This window comes from Triplophysa dalaica, chromosome 6 (assembly GCF_015846415.1).
Source record: "Triplophysa dalaica isolate WHDGS20190420 chromosome 6, ASM1584641v1, whole genome shotgun sequence".
Taxonomy (NCBI): Eukaryota; Metazoa; Chordata; class Actinopteri; order Cypriniformes; family Nemacheilidae; genus Triplophysa; species Triplophysa dalaica.
This window is the reverse complement of record NC_079547.1, coordinates 4,220,468-4,242,700: the sequence shown is the minus strand read 5'-3', so window position 1 is coordinate 4,242,700 and position 22,233 is coordinate 4,220,468. Positions and strand designations below refer to the sequence as shown.

Genomic DNA, 22,233 nt, shown 5'->3' with positions numbered 1-22,233 from the left:
TATGCCATTTAAATTATTTGACCAGTAAATGCTGAATGGATAAGAGGACAGCGTATGTTCCTGTTCCTGCAAGATTGAAATCTCACCCCAGTGATTTCCGAGCGGATCCTCGCAGCTGCAGCCGCATAATAAAACCCACGAATAAGAAACTTTATCTAACCGCAAAGAAAATAATCACAGTTTTCTCTTTGTATATAATTGAGGGCAGCCCTTGAAAGACAATAGACGAGATTGAAGTGGCCTTGCTAATTGTCTGTGGGCTTGTGCACCGTGTCTTGACTCTTAAGCAGAAAATTCCCTCCTGCTGTTTTGAGAACCAGACTTGAATAAACCTGGAGAATATGGCTCTTGAATTATTCACATTACAAGCTGCAGTAGTTCATGACAAATTCGAGTGAATATCGTATGTAAGATTATAAAACAGAAAGTGATGCTGATTGATAATCAGTCCAGTGTATGAAATGTAGCGACATCTAGCGGCGAGGTTGCGAATTGCAACCAACGGCTCTCTTTACCCCTCCATTCGAAGCACTACGAGGGGACACAAGGCTAAGATCATGTTTTCCTACTTTGCCAAAAGAGATAACGTATTTACGAAATGCACTTTGTACAGCCGATTGTCCATAACTGTAGGAACAACATGACAATTTTTTTGCAAGGGGATATATCCATAGAGATGTCGACATGCACCCATGGTGTGTGGCGATAGAAATAGCTCAGTCTGAGGTAATAAAACGCTTCATTATGTAAGGTCTTACACCTCTGAAGACACATATATATTGTATTGCATTTCTTTCAATGGAATTATACCTCCAAATAAATGACACACTGGACTTTTAAATGAATCTGAGATATAAAGAATCATCATTAAGATTCCATTTTATCTCATTTCTTTCTAGGAGAAACAATTGATATATTAAAGTCATTTTCAAATGACATTAAAGAGAATCCCACTGCAGTTTTTGCAGTAAGGAGAAACTAGATTTCTGCCCTCAGAAGTCATGATTGTATGCTAAGCCAAGAGGTTTTTATGTTAGACTCATGTTCTTCTGAGTGGGTGTATGATTATAAAGTGAAATTGCCTGCTGTGATTAAAGGTGACCTATATTTTCCGAACAAAAGATGTGTCTATTTAAACCTAACGTTGCCCTAGAGTAGCTGCAGTGTTTGAGTTTGACAGTCTTTTAAAACACAGCACAAATCTAGGCATACAGGTGCATGTCTCTATACCAACAACCCCTCAGAGCAAATATCTTAATCTGGAAACAAACTGACTTAAGACGGTGCACATGATATAATATTTGATCCACTAACAAACGTCTACATCATGTCTTCTGTCAGGTGGTTTGAGTTATAGACATCAGATCTTTCGTGAAAGGTTTCCCTCCTTGGGTAAATAAGAGATCTATTTGCTCTTAACAAATCATAAAGAATAGTAACCTGACAGTTTTTTCTAGGAACTCGTTTTGTGGCCATGAGGTTTTTATCAGAACTGAATGTTTTAAATGTTCATTAAAATACTGACCCATACTTTAACATGGCTGTCGCTGTGGTGGTCGTGGTGTTAGGTGAACTCGCTGACAGCTCCGGCAGTGTCTATATCAGAGGGACAAAAAGCATGTCGACCTTTATACCTTTTATAGCTATAGTGTTTTAAATTGACATACTAGATCATGGTTGAGTAATGTTGTTAAATGTGTAATTTAAATATTTAATGAAAAAAATAAGTGCTAATATCACTCATGGTTGACTTATTTAAGTGGTCTTTTGGTTTTATAACATGGCAGAAAAGGTATTATTTTCATTACTTGATAAATAAATAGATTTATTCAGAATAATATGTAAAAACATTTTACTTTTGTTAAACAATGTCAGTGTTGAATGCCTTTTCACCATGGTAATGTCAGAATGTCAGTGAGACATTCCTTAAATGGATATTTAATTAAAAACAATATCGACCTTGCGGCCTCTAGGGGGCTACGGCCCCAGTTTGAGAACCACTGTTTTAGAAAAAAGAAAGTCATACAGTTTTTAATAAACTATCCCTTAACAAACACTACTGATAAATAACAGTGGTTCATCAGTCTGTAAGGCTCTACACGGTTACCAAGCAATTTCCCATGGTATTGTGTAGGGCAAGCTATACAGTAGGTTGACTATTTTATTTTACAAGATGTGGCTCATCCAGCTTGCTTTTTTTCATCTGAGCTTTTCATTTTTTAACCCAAAAAATATTAAATCCTGCAGTTTTCAATGAGAATCTGGTGAAAGCGTTTTGTATCACTTTTTTGATTCCCGTCATTTATGTCTCATCCGGAGAAATTTACAATGCACAACTTGCAGATACAGTCCCGCTGGAGCAATCTTGATTAAGTGTCTATCGCAAGGGCACAGTGCTGATACGGAAGCTTGCCATCTTTCTGCGTTTTATGGGTCCGCCCTAGACGGGCTTCATTGTGCTGCCAGCGCAGAATGTTAAGCACCACCGCACCACCACCAGCCCCTGTGTGTTATGACAGCACACATCCTCACTGTAATGCCTGTCTCTTTACTCACAGCAGAGGTGGTCTCCTTAAAAAAACAGAGCCATGCTTTTCAAAACCTTTCCCTTGAAATATAAAACAAGAGGCGGACATGACTCTTCCCTACCCTGATGAGTGCTGTCTCTGTAAGCTGACATCAATAGACCCTCATTCCCTCCAGTGGTGTACACAAGGACAGGCCTGTGCATGCAGAGGGAGAATAAGTGTCTCGGAAATCGGAGCTGAGCTCCGGGATGCTCACGGGCCACCTATAGCGTGAAGTCTGGATGCTGCGAGGTTTCTCTCTCGTATCACAGCTTAGAATCTTTTTCCATGCTGACTGGGGAGTGAGAAACGCATGAATAAGCATGGATTATTGGGTTTAAGAATAAAAAGTGGTGTCAATGCACTTACCATGTAAGTCACATGCAGGGTTTAACAGGGCTTAAAAAACAAGATGACTGTTATGATGTACAGAATATGTTAGGTTACAGTAGAAATCGAACAGGCTTATATCTGCAGTTTTATATCATGGAATCGAGGCGTATGTTCTATTGCATTATGTGAAACAAAGCAATCATAAAGAATTAAGTGCTGCTTCGCATTGAATGCACATTTAATTGTTTGGGACATGCTATGTTTTTTAGTTTGACATTAATCTCATCTCACACGAACCTTTGCTATGCAAAGCTGTGTTATATACCATAATATATCTACTTGCTTTTCTACAAACATGTGTTATATTGCCCTAGTTACAACTGGAGTGAGATTTCCGTTGTGAGATGGTGTTTTGCTCCCATCATGGTTCTTTTAAAATGTGCACTTTAATAAATGAAGTTCTCCATTGTTCGAGCACAGATGCCAGAGTTGGTCAGGCTTTGATTGGTCAACCTAACAGAAATGTCATGTGACTCTGTAATTACCGCCATATGTCCTGGAGAGAGAGAGAGAGAGAGAGAGAAGAGAGAGAGAGAGAGCATAATTAGGGGAAGGAAAATCTTAATGCATTGTGTGTTGGCTAATGGCACATCCTCTTCGTGTTCTGCATGGGTATAAATCAAGGGAATCTGTTGCACTCACACAGTGGGGTGTGTCGTCCTTCACATTGATTAACATTATGAATTCATACACTGTCTCTGTCTGCTGCGTCCTCTGGCCCTGGGGAACCGAGTGCTGTATCAGAACAGATGTGAACTCATCCTATATCACCCAGAGACAAGATCCCCTTTGTTTGTGCTACTGAGAGAGCTTACTTTCTACATAGGCATTTGCACATTTTGTGTCTTATAAAATCTATATAACACACATTTGAGTGTAAATACATGAACATTTATCTTTGAAAGTTAACTGAACTGGGTGTTTCTGTGATGTCTGCTGAATGTATTTCACACAGTCATTGTTATCTATTCAAACGAACATTAATAGACCCATTCTATTAGAATAAAAAACCCGTTAGAACCTTTTTCTTTCTTGTGAGGACTGTTTCTTTCTGAGTGACGGTTTGTTTCCTTTATACATGACTAAACACATTAATTGCAGACTTCATTGTCTAAAAATTTGCAATATGCATTTGTCTGCTGGTCTTTATGACAAAATAAACCCAGACATGGTGATCAGGACCCCGGTGTGAAGCAGAGCCTTAAATGGGTTATTTAACTTATTTTCATGTGCATTACATTATTCTGTTTGTAACATGCATGGCTTTTTATAAAATAATTAAATTGTCATGAAATGTTAACTAGAGTTGGGGGTTTTTACGAGATGAAAGAAACCACAAAATGACATGAGAAACACAAACTGGCACAAATGTAGCGAATCAGCTGCGGAGGAAAATGTTTGACAGCAGCATGCTGTGATTGGGAATCAAAAATCCAGGTACCAGAATTCCGTTCAAGAATCCTCAAGATCAAATCAAACATTAAAAATCAGACAGTTACTTAGAATAGTAACGATTAATCGCATCCAGAATAAAAGTATGCGTTTGCATAATATATGCCTGTGTGCTGTGTGCAAATATATGAATACATATTTAGTAAATGTTGACAATAATTTAAATTATATTTAATGTTATTTAATTTTTATATTTGATATTTTTCTTAAATATGAGCATGTATGCGTATGTTTTTATAAATGCAAACAATTAAATATTCACATTACACAGACATATTATGTAAACACAAACTTTTAATCTGGATGTGATAATACATTATTTGAGGAATCAAACTACCCCGATTAACAGAATTACAGAAAACGGACAATACTGTTTCTAATAAAGAGCAAAGAGTTATATAATTTCACAAGTGCTGATAAACATAAAAGACTGGATTTGGTCAAGTATTTGAAAGTAATCTGTTTTTCTAAATTATCCATTATCGTAAATAACCAGATTAGGTAATTTTAATGAGCACAATCACTCTCAGCAAAAGGATTACACGGAAGAATTTTGCTGGAAAATAATGGCATTGGGTGCAAAACATTAGTCATTTGTTTATACTTTTCAGCCCCATTCTAGCTGTCAAGACATCACAACTCATTCTTGTTAAATTAACAAAACTAGTGTACATCTACATCATTCATATAGATAATTTAGCCTTACTAACATATAAAGACAATTAACATTCTAAACACAATGTGTGCGTTTGCAAGGCAGGTGTCAGTTGTGCTAATCTTTCTCTCACTGACACCGGGCTACTGGGTAATTTTTATTGTTGAGCTTTGAACACAACATCTGGTTGCCGTTCAGCAGGGACATTGTGATATCTCCATTTTCCAAAACATGCTCATTATGAGCCAAAAGAAGAACTGTTTTGTTCAGTTGTCTGTTTCTATTCTAAGATTCTCACACATTGGATATCTGTTCAGTTCCAGCAGGTGGTATTGTCCTCTCAAATGGTTCTCAAGATTGAAACCTGCTGGATGACTGTAGAAAATGTCTTTCTTAAAGTCAACAGCCGCTCATGTGTTCAGGTTTGAAGTGAAACTTAATCCAGGCTGTTTGTAATATGACGTGACATGACCATAATACTATTAGAAACCAAGCACTGTGCCTTCAGTTTCAGGTTGAACACGTGCACTTTTTCATTGTCTGTATGAGAGCGAGAGAGAGAGAGAGAGAGAGAGTCATTGTAATGTCCTAAGAGTGTGTTACGTTTCTTAGATTGATTCTTTTTCAAGTTTTATCACATTACATTACATTGATTGTTTTTCGCTGAGCTAAGGAAACGAACAGATGTCTTGAAATAGTTACATTTTCATTATTTAGTATGTTTATTAGGACATTTCCATGTGGAAACTGTTGACTGTATGTGGTTTCAGGGTTTACTGTCCTTGTGGTAACTGTAGGCGCACACACATAAACACACACATATTTTCAGTTGTGTGAAGTGAGTGCTGATCTGAACTGTGGGTGGCAGCTGGTGGAAATGGGTTAACGCTGTCTTTATTTAGAAACAGTTCATCTGCATATATGTCCCTTTCTTAGGAAAAAATGTACCTCAGGAATCCTGCAGCCGTAAATGAAAGATAAATGTGGGCTTATGGGAAAGCAGAGAGTCCAAAAATCAGCTTTTATGTGTATCGAGAGATATAGTGAAAGAGATCCTGTCTGTTGGATTCCTTCCTGGATTCTCTTCTTTAAAGAGCTCCTCTATCAAGCCAAAATTTTATGAAAACTGATACATCTGTAATTTTATTCCGCCTCATTTTTCTTGGTCAAAACACATTAATTAATAGTCCAAGCACTTTATCAAGAATACCCAGCAGTCCTGTTCAGAGGTAATTGGTTTCTGAAGGGAACATGTATATTTGACAGCTGGTGCTGGGGTTTGGGCATTAGAGTTGTTCCATTGGTAAGATGCAGAATTAATATGCTGCCATTGTACATTATTGGTTGATATGTAAGCAGCGTGGTGGTGTTATGTTGAAATTGATCATTTCATGCGACGTATGGAGCTCTGCTTTGCTGGAATCATTTATAGAGGGCAGTTATTTTTATTAAGGATCATTTTACTATCATTTTTAGTGCCACTGTTGTTTCTGATCCATGCATAAAACATGTTTTACCTCCATTAGCATGCTAAATTCATGATAGACACTTAGGTGCTGCCGTTAGACGATGTCATCGTCCATCACCGATGGCTGACTGACATCTCGATGGTGAGCCGGCATCGTGATTCCAACAAATGTTTCCTTTTCGTCACGTGACTCTCACTGATCTGTGCTCCAAATCACCTTGTAAACAAATATGAACAAGGCTAAAGGGCATAAAAGCTTGCGCTGTACAGACTGGCCTGACTTTATAACTGTGGAGATCGCGCTGTAAAAGAGGACGAACAGTTTGCGTGATTTTTATAACTGTAAGACACTTGTATGCGCAACCCGCGTGGTATAAAGATGACGCATGTCTGACTTGTGTCTGTGCATCTAGTGTTGTATAAAGAAGAATCGTGTCTGCGCAGCCCGCGTAGTATTAAATTTTTTTTCGTTGTATAAAGACATACACTTGTCTGCGAAGCTCGCATTGTATAAAGACGCACCTCACTTTATAACGCGATCCATCGCCCGATGCCAATTAGATAGACATTTCCCAACCCTAATAGACACCAGAACTGGTGTTAGAAAATAAACTTTTACCATTAAATGGCTTAAATGAAAACAAAAATGTTTCACACAAATAGCATGCATTTTTAAACAAGAAATGTATTTTTTACCATTAAAGTGAATTTATGCTCATTTATATCGTTTCAGAGAGATTTGTCTGCTCTTCCATTTTTCTATTTTTATTTTACTACACGTGTCAAATGCAGTTGAAGTCGACTGTTGAAGTTGAAGCTGTCGAGTCAGTTATCTGCTAAGTAAGATTGCGAATATGTAATCTAACATTTATTCGCTTTCACTTGGAGGCATTTACCAGCTGTTTAGTCTAAATATTGAATCTGAACGAAAGAAAACATTTGTGACACATTTAGATGTCAGACTTTCAAATTCTCCTGGTGCTTTTTGAACCACGAGTGTCAATAATCCAGTGTCGCTGGATATTTTTAAGTCTTAACACATTTATATCAAACCACGTATTTGCTATATTTCACACCCTGTTTGTTTGATAAGCGTTATCTTTACAGCAGCTCGCAAAACAACTCTGTCCGTGTTCAGAATCAGTCAGCATATTGTACTTAAGAAGGTCTTTATCTCAACAACAGCTTTACTGCCAGCCAGTCTGTCTACCTACTTTATAAAAAACAAACCAACCCGTTTTAATGTCCTTACTGCCCCCAGTTACCTGTTGGTCTGCTGCCAGCGAGGAAAAAGGAGAGGCCATCCCATTTACCTGTGCAAAATCAAACAATGGTTCCCTTCTCCGATTGGCCGGGGAGATAAAGCCCCTCCCTCTTTCCTTGTGGTAATTCAACACCTGCTTTATTTTCCCTGTGGCTGAATTAGTCTTGTTCACAGTCTCAGAAAGCGTCCGTCTGTCCCCAGAGACACTAGCGCTTCTGTCCCAGCTGAGAACTGAGATAGAGTAACGCTGCCCTTTCAGTGTCAGGTATATGGATCAGTCTGTTCTTCCGTGCACGTACAGCTCCCTTCCTCTTCAGGACTAAGTTTCTTTTAAATGAGGATTTTCCATAATTGTTAAGATTTCCTTGGGAAAGTTTTCTACGCATGGGTAAGTGATGCACAGGCATTGCATGTCTTTTAAATAATATAAGTGGTATTATAATAATTTGCTCAGGTTTTACGTGTGAACTTCTTGCAGTTGTTATTTCAGCTCTCTAGTCACCTTTATATTCACACCATTATATTCCAAAACAACGTCAACAAATCATTTGCACTTAAATGAGTGTCTTATTAGCGGTTGGGTTGAGTGTCTCTCATCACACTGTTTATACACAAACACACCAGGGGCTTAGAGGAAACCAGTAAAAGTATCACAGCTGTCCTGTGGCAAGAGATTTTATCAGTGTTTATCTCTGTTGTTTACTCATTAGCATAATATCCACCTGAGAGGTTGTGATTTTTTTTAATGGTCAATTGAATGTGTAATTTATTTAGAGAATAGGAGTATGAAATGAAACATTGTTTCCTGGAAGTTTTAAAGTGAAGTCTGTGAAATGTGAGTTCTGTAGTTACACTATCCAAAAATGATGAATCAGTTAGAGGCTTTAAAAACTATAGTGGAGTGAAGTCCAGATATTAGAGAATAATAGTGAAAATGCATGTTTTTAAATAATTTTAGACTAATGCAAATTGTATTCACTATACCAAATGAAGCATAAAAGGATTTATACAAAATATAGAAATAGTTTATGGTGCGTGCGTGTCTTGGAGATGGCGTAGACTCCACTGGTTTGTCCAAAACCCGTTGACATTTTTGTCCATCACAGAATGCTTAGATTTGATTAATTCTGATTGTTTTTAACTTCTTTTTTAAGTCTCTTAACTTTTCTTCTGTGTTTTGGACCCCCAGTATAAAAGAAAGTATATTGCATTGTTTGTAACACATGTAGGAGTCCATTATTCACCAGGTGGTTAAAGCGAATACGACTTCACATATACCGCAACAACAGGCCGGTATAGAAAGAGCCGGGCACTTTTCCTCTTCTGTGATTGAATAGTCTATCAAAAGTGTCTTTTGGTGAGAAGTCAGCAGGAACAAGGCTGTCTGTCACACTTTGTTCAGCAGGGAATGCATTTGTGTCCCCAGGGAGCGATTCTATTTCACACAGAGAGCCTTGCGTATTTCAAGCATACCATTGTCTCGTCTAATCCCTCAGTCCTGCCCTACTGCAATGCCATCCATTCAGTCACTGCCAAGATTTCTTTCTCCCTCTCTTGCTTTCTCACTTTCCCTTCGCACTCTCAGTGGTTGCATGTTGCTACATGGACCACCAACACGCAGCTCTCGTTTGTAATAACAGAGAAGGAGGTGTATGGGAGGACATCAGTGAGAGGAGGCTTTGTGCTTCTGTTTACTTCCCAGATGGGACAACAAAAACAATAGTTAGATATCTTAACCTCTCCGACCTTTTGAGCTCAATCTGTGAACTCTACTATTCTTCCAATGATCCACTGGCCCACTCGAGTGGGGTGTTTTATGACGGTGAGGTCATCCATTCGAGCCTCTTTGTGTACTTGTGTACCCATCATGCCTCGTGTCCATCCAGGTTGAGGTTGGAATGCACAGGAATTTAGAAAGGTGGTTCATCCAAAGGCTTTGTGTTGTTTGCTTGAAGAACCTTGTTTTTAGTCTGTTGTGGTGGTCTTGTAGGTAATAAGTAATTTTTGTGGCTTATACAAACTCAAAGTTGTTTTGAATGAAGGAGGTTTTAAATACCTATCCATTAGCAGTCTGATGAAGATGTTTAGGAATAGCATTCAGAAACAGAACAGGAACCATTTTTTACAATATTTTGCTTGCAAATACCTTTGGTAGCAGAACGCAAGACTGACACTGTGAAATTGTAAGTAAATGCAAAATAAGTGGATTTGGTGCTGAGCAAATGTCTGCTACATGATGAATAGGGCATTGTTTCATGGATGAGTCCCCTACGTTACATTAGAGGATGGACACTTAATACACGCACAGCGTCCGGGGGTTTCCTCGGATTGTTTCATCTCGCCTGAATGTGAATGAATACACTATGAACCATCGCGGCTGTAATTTGTTTTCCGTTTAAAGTCTCCATTTGCTGTTTATTGCTCTCTTTGATGGAGATTTCAAAGCCAGAGTTCCTCTGCATAAGTCTATGAAGAAGAGTTCAAAATAAACCAAATTCAATTAGCTTTTGAATTTCTGTCGCTGTGATTTACAGTAAACTGCATCTTTGTCGCTATTTCTGTTATCTCGTGTTGAGGGGAGCGAAAGGTGTTAGCGTTTAACAGCATTTTTCCGAGCTGCTACTTTCAGTTATTTGGTTTAAATGCGGTGATACAATCTTCAAAATCAACCGTCTTCCCTTCCTTTGAAAACTTCAAAAGCTGATGTGTGAGACGGCAAACTTTGATCTTCTTTGACCTGAGAACTTTGATTGGTTACCAGCTCTGTACTTTTCCCCTTATGAAACAGGAGACATCTGCTATAATTACGGTGCTCAGACGTCCTCAAACATTCTGGCTAAGATACGTTCGAAACCCTTAAACCCCTAAAAGTACGCTTCTGCAATTAATTCAGTCTGAACCACTTAACTATTTACCAAACAGAGTTTGAATCAACTCCATTAAGTTTTGGTCATGTTAACTTCAGACTTTCAGATGAAACTTTTTTGCGCCTCCATTGATTTTAGATAGTAAGAAGCTTTAACATTACTGTATCTCCTTTATTTCATTGATTTTGATTGATTTGGTTTTGTGCGGTTCTTCATTTAAACCATATAGAACAGCGCATTGCAGTCTTTAAAATTAACTTAAAATCACACTATTCTCATCAACAGTGGTTCTTAAACTTTTCAGGTCTATTGGTTTGTGGTGTTATTTTCATAAAATGACTCAACTACTGTGCCCGTCAGGATCCATCTTGACCTCCCCGCGAGGGAGCCACAGCAATATTTAAACAAGATATTTTAATGTTTGGTTATTTTTATAGCCCACATACATATTGAGTTTTGATTGACTTTTAATGATTGTTTAGTCATTTTTTATTTGATGTCACCTTAAATGTTTGTTCCGTCCCCTGGTTGAGAAACACTAACACAGAGGCACCTTTGCACGGCAGGAACACCATTGTTTGTTGGTTTCCAAGACTCTCATGCATTGTTTTACACAAAACCAAAGTCAAAAAGCTAAGCTTGCCAGCGTTGCCATTTCCTTCAGGAATTTCAAATCTAGTTTTATAACATGACACTGTATTTAAATGCAGTGCTGTTTTGTATGTTATTTCTTAACTTTGGTACTCCGTCACGGACGTCTGGCATCTTTGTTGACGTACCTGAAGAAGTCTTGATTCTGCCGTGTGTGTTCTGGTGTGTTTATTCACCACCACCGTGACACAAGTCTGTGCTCGTCCTTCGAGTGTCTTCGGAAGGGTTCTGACAGTAGCATTGCTTAGAAACCGTCTCTGTTTTCTAAGTTCACTGTAAAGCCAAAACTGGAGGATTAAAATGCTGGAAAGGTGTATGAATGCTGTCTGTAGACAATAGGAAACTCCGTCACTGACTCTTTAAAAGTTTATACAATGAACTGTACAGCATAATGGGTTAAGGTACTTTAGCCGAACAACAGGTGTCCCTCTCTGTGAAAGCGCTTTTCTCTACATGGGTCGTAATGGAAGGTGTCATTCATATCCCCTTTGTGTTACACGACCTTGTTTTTGACACGCCCTGCGGCCGTACAAAATTAGCACTGTACGGATTTAACGTGTTTATGAAAGATTCAAAGTTCTCAGCTGTTGCCAGCAGAAATGTCACAGAAAGATTGACCCCGGAGAAACTTTTTAATCTGTAGACTTTCCGGCTTGTTTTCAGCCTCTGGGTATGTTTGCAGGAAACGAGTCTATCATCGAGCAAATTGTATGTGACATTTAGCTGGAAAAACAGAGCAGCTTTTGGTTTATTAGGCGCTCATGTTCTACATTTAAAGGCAAGCCTCTACCCGTCAAGATCACTTGAGGAAATCACAAGATTCTTATCCATATTCATTTTGTGACACCAACACATGCAAATCAGTCAGATCAGATAAGCCATTTTTCATGCCTTCATTAGATATCCTACCAGCGGATGGATGGCAGACCCCTAGTTCCACCTCACGTACACAAATACACCAAAACACAGCGCTGGATTGAGAGCAGAGAATTCTGCTTGAACACAAAACGCATGTAAAACATGTAAAACAGATGTATTTTTAGCTACTCTGGATTCATTTATCTCAGTAATCTCAGGTCCTTCTTCCTTATTTATTCACTGTATTAAGGCATAGTTCACCCCAAAAATGGTCCCCATTGACTTTGCATCGTAGGAACAAAAATGACTATGGTCATGTCAGTGGGGAATATGGGTAAACTATTCCTTTACATGCAAATCAAATATTCTTAGAATGAAAACATTGTTGTCTGTTTTTCATAATGGATTTTCTTATTATCCTGTACTTAAACATCTTGAAACCACATTAAAGGAATTTTTGTCTATGCTGGACTCTTATTGGCTGTTTTTATTCGTTATTTGTTCCAAGGAATACATTTCCAAAATATGTTTTTAAAATATTTTTTTTGTTTTGTTATGAAAGAAATTAATATGTTGCCACAATTACATTTTTATTTACAAACCTCATTTCAAACACTGTAACAAACACCTTCAGATTAAAATATTTTTAAGTGAAAAAAATTTGCCAAGTGTGTCTAAACATTTGACTGGTAATGTATATATGGTACTGTCCTGTACTATATTTGTTTCCCCTCACTTGTTTTATGCCAAAGCCGAGCTACTTTTAAGGAAAAAAAGTCTTAATGCAACTTGATTTTTTGAGGTAAATTGATGTTGTTCTCTGGATCTGTAATTTCAGAAAGTTAGTTTTATTACAGTTTTACTCTATGACATGCACGTCCTTGTTTTCTTCACCGATTTCTCACTAAAAGCAGGACGCTCACTGATATCAGTTGTTAAAGCATAAGTATTGATTCTTTTGACAAACACTTCTTGTCGTCAATCAGTGTGTATCTGTTTACATACTTTGCACAGACTGACGAATAATTTGCCTATAGATGTTTACACACCAGATCATTCACAAAATAAACGCTGGTGTTTAAAATTCTATATTGTGTTTATTCCATACACAAAGTAAGGCTTATGAGGTGTAAAAATATAGTCTGAGAAACTCTGATTTACTCTAGACGTAAAGCTGTAAGCGTTCCTATTCTGTATCTCATTGACGTCATCGGCATCAGAGGTGTTTTGAGAACTCTTGGGTTTACACCTGAATCCTGCAATTAGTTCTGCCGAGACATTGACCGATAATAACGGCATTATTCATGTCATTCAGCTCACAATCTTCGTTCTCAGTGTCTGTAATGGAAAATCAAGGAGACTCAAACAGACTTGGAAATAATGAACATGTGTCCCTGTTAAAGGTCGGATTATTCTAATCATACCCGTACACATCGCACTGTCTGGTTTGGCTCCGTGTGGCTGTTTTATCTCAGGTGTTAGATTAGTTCTGGAGGATTTAAGTTTCTCCACGTTTCAAGCAACTGAGATTTTTGAAAGAAGTGAAGGAAAGGTATTTGCTGTCGTTGATTGATATGTTGATGTTGGAACGGGATTGATAATAAGTTGCAGATCCTATTAGTGATAATACTAAAAGCATATTCAGTGGCATGAATGAACTCATCAGACAGTTACCTGCTGTCAACATTAAATATTTACAACTTGAACGAGAAAGGCTCTTAAGGGTAAAAATTCGATAAAAGTAGACTGGTGTGTTCATTTATAGGCAATTTGTATATCACACTGTATGTCGACATCTAATTTCAGATTTTTTTGAATGTAAGAAGAATTAGCTTTGTTTTATGTAATGTATTTTCTTTTTCAAACAGTTGTCGTTGTCTTCGTTTGTTGGCAACAAATGATTCCCACAAGCTGCTCTATACCATGTGTCTTGAAATCATCGATACTGCACACCCTTTAGATTCAGATTTTATTGACTCCACAGTTCTTTTTTAACAAGACAGACTAGCTCAGTTCCAGCTCTTTGTCGGTTGGACTTTGTCTTCTAAGTATAGTCCCTATAAAGGATGGTTGACTCTGCTACATTAACCCGCAGGGATTAGAGCTGCATTCGCGTGTCAGCCATGCCAAGAGGCTCATCGCTGTAGCACTGTGTTGCGCTTCAGCATGTTATCGATCCGCTCCTCCTCCTCTCTGTGATAATCCGCTCTCTGAATGGACCTTCCACAGAGAGCTGACAGGCTGGGAGGAACCTTGGTCGTATACTAACAGAGTCCTTTAAAAGATTTGTGTACCTGAAGCAGGGTAGTGCACTTCCGTGATAATCAGCAGAGACGGGCAGCATGTCTGGCTGCCATGTTGTGTTCGCACAAGGTTTGTAAAATAGGGTAAAGCTTTCTGTATTTATACACTCAAAAAAACATTTTTTGCTGTCTGTTCAATTTACTTAACTTGCTTAAGTTAAAGCAACACAACTTTTGGAAAATATGGTTACAACATGATTGTTTTATGTTTAGTCATATAACTGAATCCATTCATGTTGGGACAACATAAAGGAATTGTGTTGTGTTAACATAAAATAGTTATAATAGGGCAGAGGACTTATATTTCCCAGCATGCTTTGAGTACACTGCATTTTGAGAGCTATTTTCTTAAATAAGTGTTTTATATCGTGCATTTTTCAGTAAAAATAAACACTTGTTAATGTTTAATGTTCATTTATCTTAAAAGTTTTAAAGAGTTAGTTATATTTTTGAGTTTGGTGGTTACCCTTGTTTAGAAAAGTGTTGCCTTTGGTTAGGTTGGCAGTCTTTAGAGATTACAGAGTTTGTACAAGTTATTCTTGTTGGAAATTTTTTTTAATGTACATGCCTTTGATATTGAAAAGTAAAGGTAGTTTTTAGAGATTACACAAGTTATTCTTGTTGGAAAATGTTGTAAAAGTTATTGAAATTATTGAATAAATTCATTGAATAAACAGGAACTGAATGAAACTGTAGAATTTATTTTGGTTGAACATAAAAATATAAATTTTAGGATAACTGAAGTTAATTAACTCAATAGTTTAAAACAAAACAAAGCCTGTTAAATTGATTCAACTAAACAACATTGCTTTTACCTTAAGCAATTAACTTACATTTACTGAAATAAAAAATGTTATTTAATTTCAATGTAATCCAGTTACGTGCAACCAGTTGACATAAAAAAGTTAAGTTAGTCCAACATATTATTTTTTTGAGTGTAGTATTTCAAAGTGCCAACCTTGCAGACCTGATTGTGTGCACTTCTTCATCAAGATGCCATCCAATCATCTTTTCCAGTTTTGTGTATAATTTACATCAGGTCTGTGGGCGTGCTGTCTCCATCAAAAACATGGTTTGTTTACCCAGCACCACATCTCCATTTCTGGGTAAACCGTTGGTTTCACTGAACAATGGCGACTGGGGGAGGGACTGTTGGGAGCCAGTCTTTGAATTCTTTTTTTTCTACGTAAAATCATTCTGCATAATATAAGGGACCTTCAGTTAAACATTAATATCTTCATTTTGAATGAGTAAGGCCATGTTAAGGATTGAAATCATAGTGAAATGTAGCTGTAGCTCAGTGGTTAGAGCATGTCGCTTGCAACGCCAAGGTTCTCAGGGACTGCACATACTCAAATGGATAGGACTGTATAATACAATGTAAGCAGCATTGGATAAAAACGTCTGCCAAATGCGAAAATGTAAATTAATGGTTGAAATCAGACTTTTTATTTCAAAAATTAGATCCCAAGACTTGGTTTTCAAGGAGAGGGTCACAATTATTTTTAGAAATAATGGTGCAGAAATTATGGTTCACCCACTTGACCATTACCAGATCAAAATAAACCCACATGGAAAATCATACCAGGCCTTTAAGTGGTGCTCACCTAAAGACATTTATTTTTACAAATGTTAAAACTGATCAGTCAAGTCTGTCTAAGCTTTACAGACATACATAAACTCTTAAATATAAAGGTGCTTATAAGGTTCTTCACAGCAGTGCCATAGAAGAACCATTTTTGGTTCCACAATGAACTCTGCAGAGGTCAAAGGTTCTTTAAAAACAGATTTCTTTCATACATTTTTAATCTGAAGAATGTTTTTTAAATAGTTTTTACCTTCTGTGACACAAAAACGTTCTAAAGAAGTTTTATTATGAAACCACTTTTATGAAACCGTTTGGAAAAAAGGTTTTATATAGGATAGAACCTTTATAGCACCTTTATTTTTATGAGTGTACCTCAAATCATTATTTTAATCATTATTATTAATAGTAATTAGGTTAAATAATTTGATAAAACATCTGAATATAATAGAAGCTTGAGGGTGGGCCCTCAGATGGAAAAAAAAATGTTTTATGATCCTGTGTGACTTTGGTTCTCCTCAATTCTCTGAACTGGTTCCTGAGGCGGAGGCATATCTCTCAATCTGATTACTAATGAACCGTGTTTTAGAATGAAATATTGTCCCTCCACCCTCTCTCTCTGCTCTTATGATAATACGTCATCTCTCATTCACCATAGCGATAACTCACTGAGGCACATCACCAGCATCCCAAAGCATGTCTTTAATTGACAAACTTTTTACAATCTTCCTTTCATTCTCAAGTTATTTAGTATTCATTTCACTCGCAGAAAACCTAGAGCTGGACGTATATCTCACAAAGACAGACCCACAGTGAAAAAAACGCCACGTGCATGGCTCGGTAACCAAACTTCCATGCACGTAGACACAACAAGCATCTACAGCCTCACTCAGTCTTGAATTATGTATTTTGTTTGAATTTCCAACAGCACACACACGCATGAGGAAGAGAGAGAGAGCGTCAGACAGACAGAGAGATGCTATAGATCTTGATTACAGTGGCACTCTCATCAGCACACACATGCTCGCATAAACGCTCTTGTCAATAGTAAGATGTTAATGTGAGCGATGCGATAGAGACGTCCCGGTAATTAATTCCAATTCAAAGCCTAAGTGCTTTGAGGAGAGATAGCTGGAAGCCGCCATTAACTCAGTGATGCCTCTCAATCCCATGATGCAGTGGGGGTCCGATAGACAGCCCTCCCCTCCTCGAGTACCGCACTGCTGCAGCCCGGCACAGTTTTTGAAGAAGAGCAAGAACATAGAAGATACAGAGCCGAAGGAAATTAGTTCTGTTCCTAAACCTACTTTCTTTTCCTTCACAGGCTGCTGCCTTCCAGCTGAAATGGAGCTCATAAGTGCAGAGACAGCAACTATGTGCATCGGTTAAACATTGTATGAACGACTCTCAACCTGTTCTCTATAGGTCAGTTCAGCTCCTACTTTACATTACAGTGTATGTTAATCACAAGGACAATATTCAAAGACAATATGCACAGTCGCCCTTGTGTGTTCAAGAGTAAAAGAATGATCAGAAAGGAGATTGGGACTTTGAACTGTAAGGCAGAACTTTGCATTCTAGACTGTAAAAAAATCTCAACTCATCGTTTTTTGCTTATAATTTTGTCAAATCAAAAAGAATAAAAAATCTATTGAATTAACACAGTAAATTTTGTTGACTAAAATAAAAAAACTGTGCACAGATTCCATGTGCATTATTCATATTTATCTTTAAGGTGGTCTTCGTATTCCCTCTATTTGAACACATTTAATTACACTGAGCTGAAATATAATAACATTGTACCATAAAATATAGTCTATAAGATTTAATCTTTAGTATTATTATCTTATTTTTATATGAACAGTGATCTAGGGTTTTCATTTATTTGTAAAAATAGTTCTAATGTATAGTTCTAATGTTTAACTGTAATCTACCGTTTGTTTTCTTTTGGCCATATTAGAATCTGAAGTTTACTTAAGTTCTACCTTACGTTCAAAATATGGGATATGGGGTATGGCTTTTTCCCCACTCATGAAAGGGTCAAGTATATATAATCCCATTTTTAAGGTTAATTTAACCTAGCATTTGGGTCTTCTCCCTATTTGACCCAAGCATGGGTTAAAATAAACTACACTGTAAAAAATGATACGTTGACTTGACTTCAAATTTCAAGGCAAATTGCTGCACAGCTTTTTTGAGTTTACACAACTTTTGGCCAAGTATTTCACCTAACTCAATTAACTGAGTAATATCACATAACTGTCAATTGAAAAAAAATGTTGAACCAACTTAAAATAAATTTGCTACAATCACATTTCTGAGTTTACTCAACTATGGACTTAGTTGACCCAACTCAAAAGATTGTTTAATATAACGTTAATATATAATTGTTCTATATATATATTAAAAACATTATATATACACTCTAATTAAGTAACTGCTAAAGCTGTTTGTGATTAAATATTTTAGTAGGGGCCTCACTGCATCATTCACTTCAGACCTCAGCACTGAGGAGATGAGCCTCAATCATGGTAACAATCATTAAACATCTTATTGTTAAAAAATTATCTCTAAATACTAATTGTAACTTACAATGACAACAAAAACAAAAAATATCGCCAGCAAACACTTAAATAGTAATCATTTTAATCATTTTAACCAGCAAATTGAAAAATCTGCAATGGAAGCTGGGAACTTTCAAACACAAGAATTGTTTTTTGAGATTACACAGTTTGGCAATTTGGCCAAACTTTAACGCGCTTTGGACAATCACTGAGATATCTAAGTACAGTCAACAATATAATATTTGTTTGTACCACATTTTTACTAATTTTGTACAGTATACTCGACATAACGTTCTGCTTTTCTACAAAAAAAACACGTTGTTCAATTTACTTTAATACCTTTGTTGGGAGAACAATTTGTGGTTGTTTTTTACAGTGTAGCATTTTTTGTAAAGGTAGCATCATTTAACATCATTTTGCTAGGTTTTGGATATCTAAAGCGCAGTGTGCTACAATGTTTAAAGTACCATAAACAATACATACTACAGTACCATACTACAAATACCATAACTTACAAAATAACATTCATATAAACTACTCAACCTCACTAATTGACTGAACATTTGAGTAATCATAGAACAGTCGAGCCCCCATCCGTGCTTTGAGAAGGTAGATTATCAGTAGATTTTGGAACCGAGCTACTGTGATGAAAAGTTGAGAATGTGTGCCTCCCGTCTGCCGTGGTCTTTATTAAAGTGAGTGCTCTCTCCTGGGTGCACATCTCTCTGGAGAGTCCCGCTATAGCCACTGACCACATTGTTATAATGGACAGATTTATGTGCTCGAGGGACTCGTAAACCTGCTCCCCTCTCCTCCCACGAGTCCCATCACGCTGTTCCTCCCTCAGAGCTGCTTTACTACAACACAGCTGGCAGACACGAACGCTTTCTCTTTCTCTAAAAGAGCACTTGTGTGTGAGTGGGAATGCAGGTGTATTTTAAGAGAGCATTGGAGCTCAGAGACAAGGACACTTTCGCTCCTGTTATAGCACTTTAAGCTTTAATGCTGATATGTTGTGTTTATATGTGCAGTGTAATGGAGAACAGGTGGCATCTTCACCCGCCGGTGTATTACAGGATGCATATGAATTCTGAACATGTGACTGGCCGGTTAATGTCTAGTTCCACTGACATGTCTTATTGATTTCATGTTTTGTATTTATAGACAAAGTTTATTGCCACTTAACTAGATGTTTATTGCTTATGAACATTTTCAATTAACATCCAACACATTTCAGGCCAAGACATTTATATTTTTACAATAAATGTCATTAATCTTTAAGGGGGTCTTTAAATATAATTCTCAAAGGTCTTAATATTTGAGTTAAACACCTGATTTCTAATAACAAGTGGGCAGTAGATCAGAGTTGCAAAAAGCTGCAAACCTGCAACCATACGGTGACAAATGTACATGCTAACAGAGCTGCTAGAGCGGTACATAGAGACAAATGGGGAAATATATACACAAGTTGCTTGAAATAAATAATTATTATTGGGTGATTTTGAGCATTTTCAGTTTCATGAACCATTTGCTGGTTAAACAGCCTATATGCTTCAGACGCTGTTTCTTATTTCTTTTTCTTGGCCTTAAAAACTCCTTAACAGTCTCTAATTCGTAATCTCAAACCTGCAGATACCCTTAAAACAAACTGCCATGCTTCTAGTGTGATCTAACTGCCAGTAAGTCAGAGAGCCCACCCACGATTCCACCCTTTTGATGTCACCAATTGTTGTGACAGATAGTTAAAATACATTCAAATACATTCAAAGCAGTGCCGCATCAAATTTTAAGGCAATTTTATGTGTGAAACCGGGTCATCAGTCTTTTCTGTCTCATGCAATTGTGAGGTTCGCTCTTTAAGTGTCTGCTTTGAGCTTCTCATACCCCACAGGTCATTGATTGTTTTGTTTTGATTAATTGCGGCTCGAAGTCGTCTCATAAATGCACTACATGTAATTAAACATCGGGAGCCAGACGGAGTTCTGTCGACCAATTAAATACTGACTTTTCATTGCAGTCAATATCTGGACCCTAACATTTGGCACTTTGCATTTAAGAAGCAGGGACAGTGGTATCCGTGACCTTTTGAGTGACTGACTGTCTGACGTGAAAGGATTTGGACCTTCATGTTAGCACTAGCGTTGATGTGGTGGCCTGTAGGTGACTTGGGTTAATGTTCTGCCTCAGGACAAAACAGTCATTAACCTTTACGGGTATCTGACCTCACAGAGTGCAGGCTATTTGCTCACCTGTCTGACCTCTGAATGGTTTACTGCTCGGCCAGGAAGGGTTTGTTGTCGAAGTCCGCTTACCGCACTATCAGCATTCTTTACATGCTCAGATCTGTCATCAGCGGAACGGATGTTTTCTTTGTTTTGTAGTGGGAATGTCTTAAATCCGTAGCCAAACCACCGCTTTGATTTCATCTAGAAGAGAAATTGAGTCCAGGTGCTTGTGTCCAGGTAATTATTTATTTGTTTTGCTGGACAAGATGACGGTGAACTTTATTGCATCATAATGAGAATGCAAAAGTTTTGCATGCAGTGCCATTTTAGAAACTGGCAGATCTGTTGAGATCAAAAGTCTATCATTTGATCTCAACATTGCAGCAAACGAAACACTACCAGCGTAAATAAATATAAAAATCTTAGCCACTTCTCTAGATGCCTTTATGGATTTTTAGACTTCATTTTTGGATTAAGGTTTTGTAATAATGGTCATGTGATTAGAGTCCGGACAGTTGCTTGTAATGAATGTAATTGCTGGAATTCACAAAGTTCATTTGCAGATTGCCAAGCCGTGCAATGTCCACTTCATCACTTCTCTTGGCATCTGAGGTGTTTTGGACCAAGCTCTGTGAACGCTGGGTCACCCACGACTGATCATTAACTCATTATTGTGTATCAGTGACAGGCTGTACATAAGCTTACACTCCAGTACATTTAGACCTCTGACAGTTTTATAGAGGCTTTGGAAAACGCCTGCACGGTGCAATAAAACATTCTTTCGAATGAATCCTGGAATGCTTTGGGATTGTTACGGCATGAATAGACCGCAGTCTTTTGGCTCACGTTTGGGAAGTTAGGCATTCCACCAACAAGCTTCTTAAAATGACTCATTCTGCTCGACTTCTTAATCTGTTCCTCTAGCAGTATCAACATTACATTGCACATTAACCTGTTATTAATTTCTGATTGATTTTCAAACCCCATTTGTCTGGAGCACTTTAGATTTCCATGTTCCGTACTGTAAATCATTTCTCAGTACACAATGTCATAACAGTTTTAATTGACCCTTCTGTGAAGTGAATTTATTATGGTGAAGCAAAAATCATTGCTCATAAACCATTCATCTATCCATTGTTCGAATCTGGTTGTCCTCCGCTCATAAACCTTTTACACATATTCACTGATATGTATAGTATCATTGTCTGCCATACAGAGTCAAAAGAAGATATTTTAAATAATGTTGGTAACCAAACAACGGCGGTACCCATTGACTTTGATTTTCGTCCATAGAGTAGAAGTTAATGAGTCACCAAAATTCTTCAAAATATCTTCTTTGTGTTCTGTGGATGAAAGAAAGTCATACAGTTTTGGAAAGACA

At 37.5% G+C, this 22,233-nt stretch overlaps 1 protein-coding gene across 15 annotated transcripts in view; it reads left to right on the top strand.

The window, feature by feature from the left end:
* Nucleotides 1–22,233, top strand: part of ptprfa (protein tyrosine phosphatase receptor type Fa) — a 167,804-nt gene that overhangs the window by 18,463 nt on the left and 127,108 nt on the right. For 13 of the 15 annotated variants that reach the window (XM_056750946.1, XM_056750949.1, XM_056750945.1 and 10 more), the window contains exon 2: nucleotides 17,388–17,488. The exons of 1 other annotated variant lie outside the window; for it this stretch is intronic. The gene's annotated coding sequence lies outside the window, so the exon portion shown is untranslated. Of the gene's footprint in view, nucleotides 1–7,986; nucleotides 8,188–17,387; nucleotides 17,489–22,233 lie in introns of those variants that run through there. One more of the 15 variants, XM_056750936.1, reaches the window with a different exon arrangement.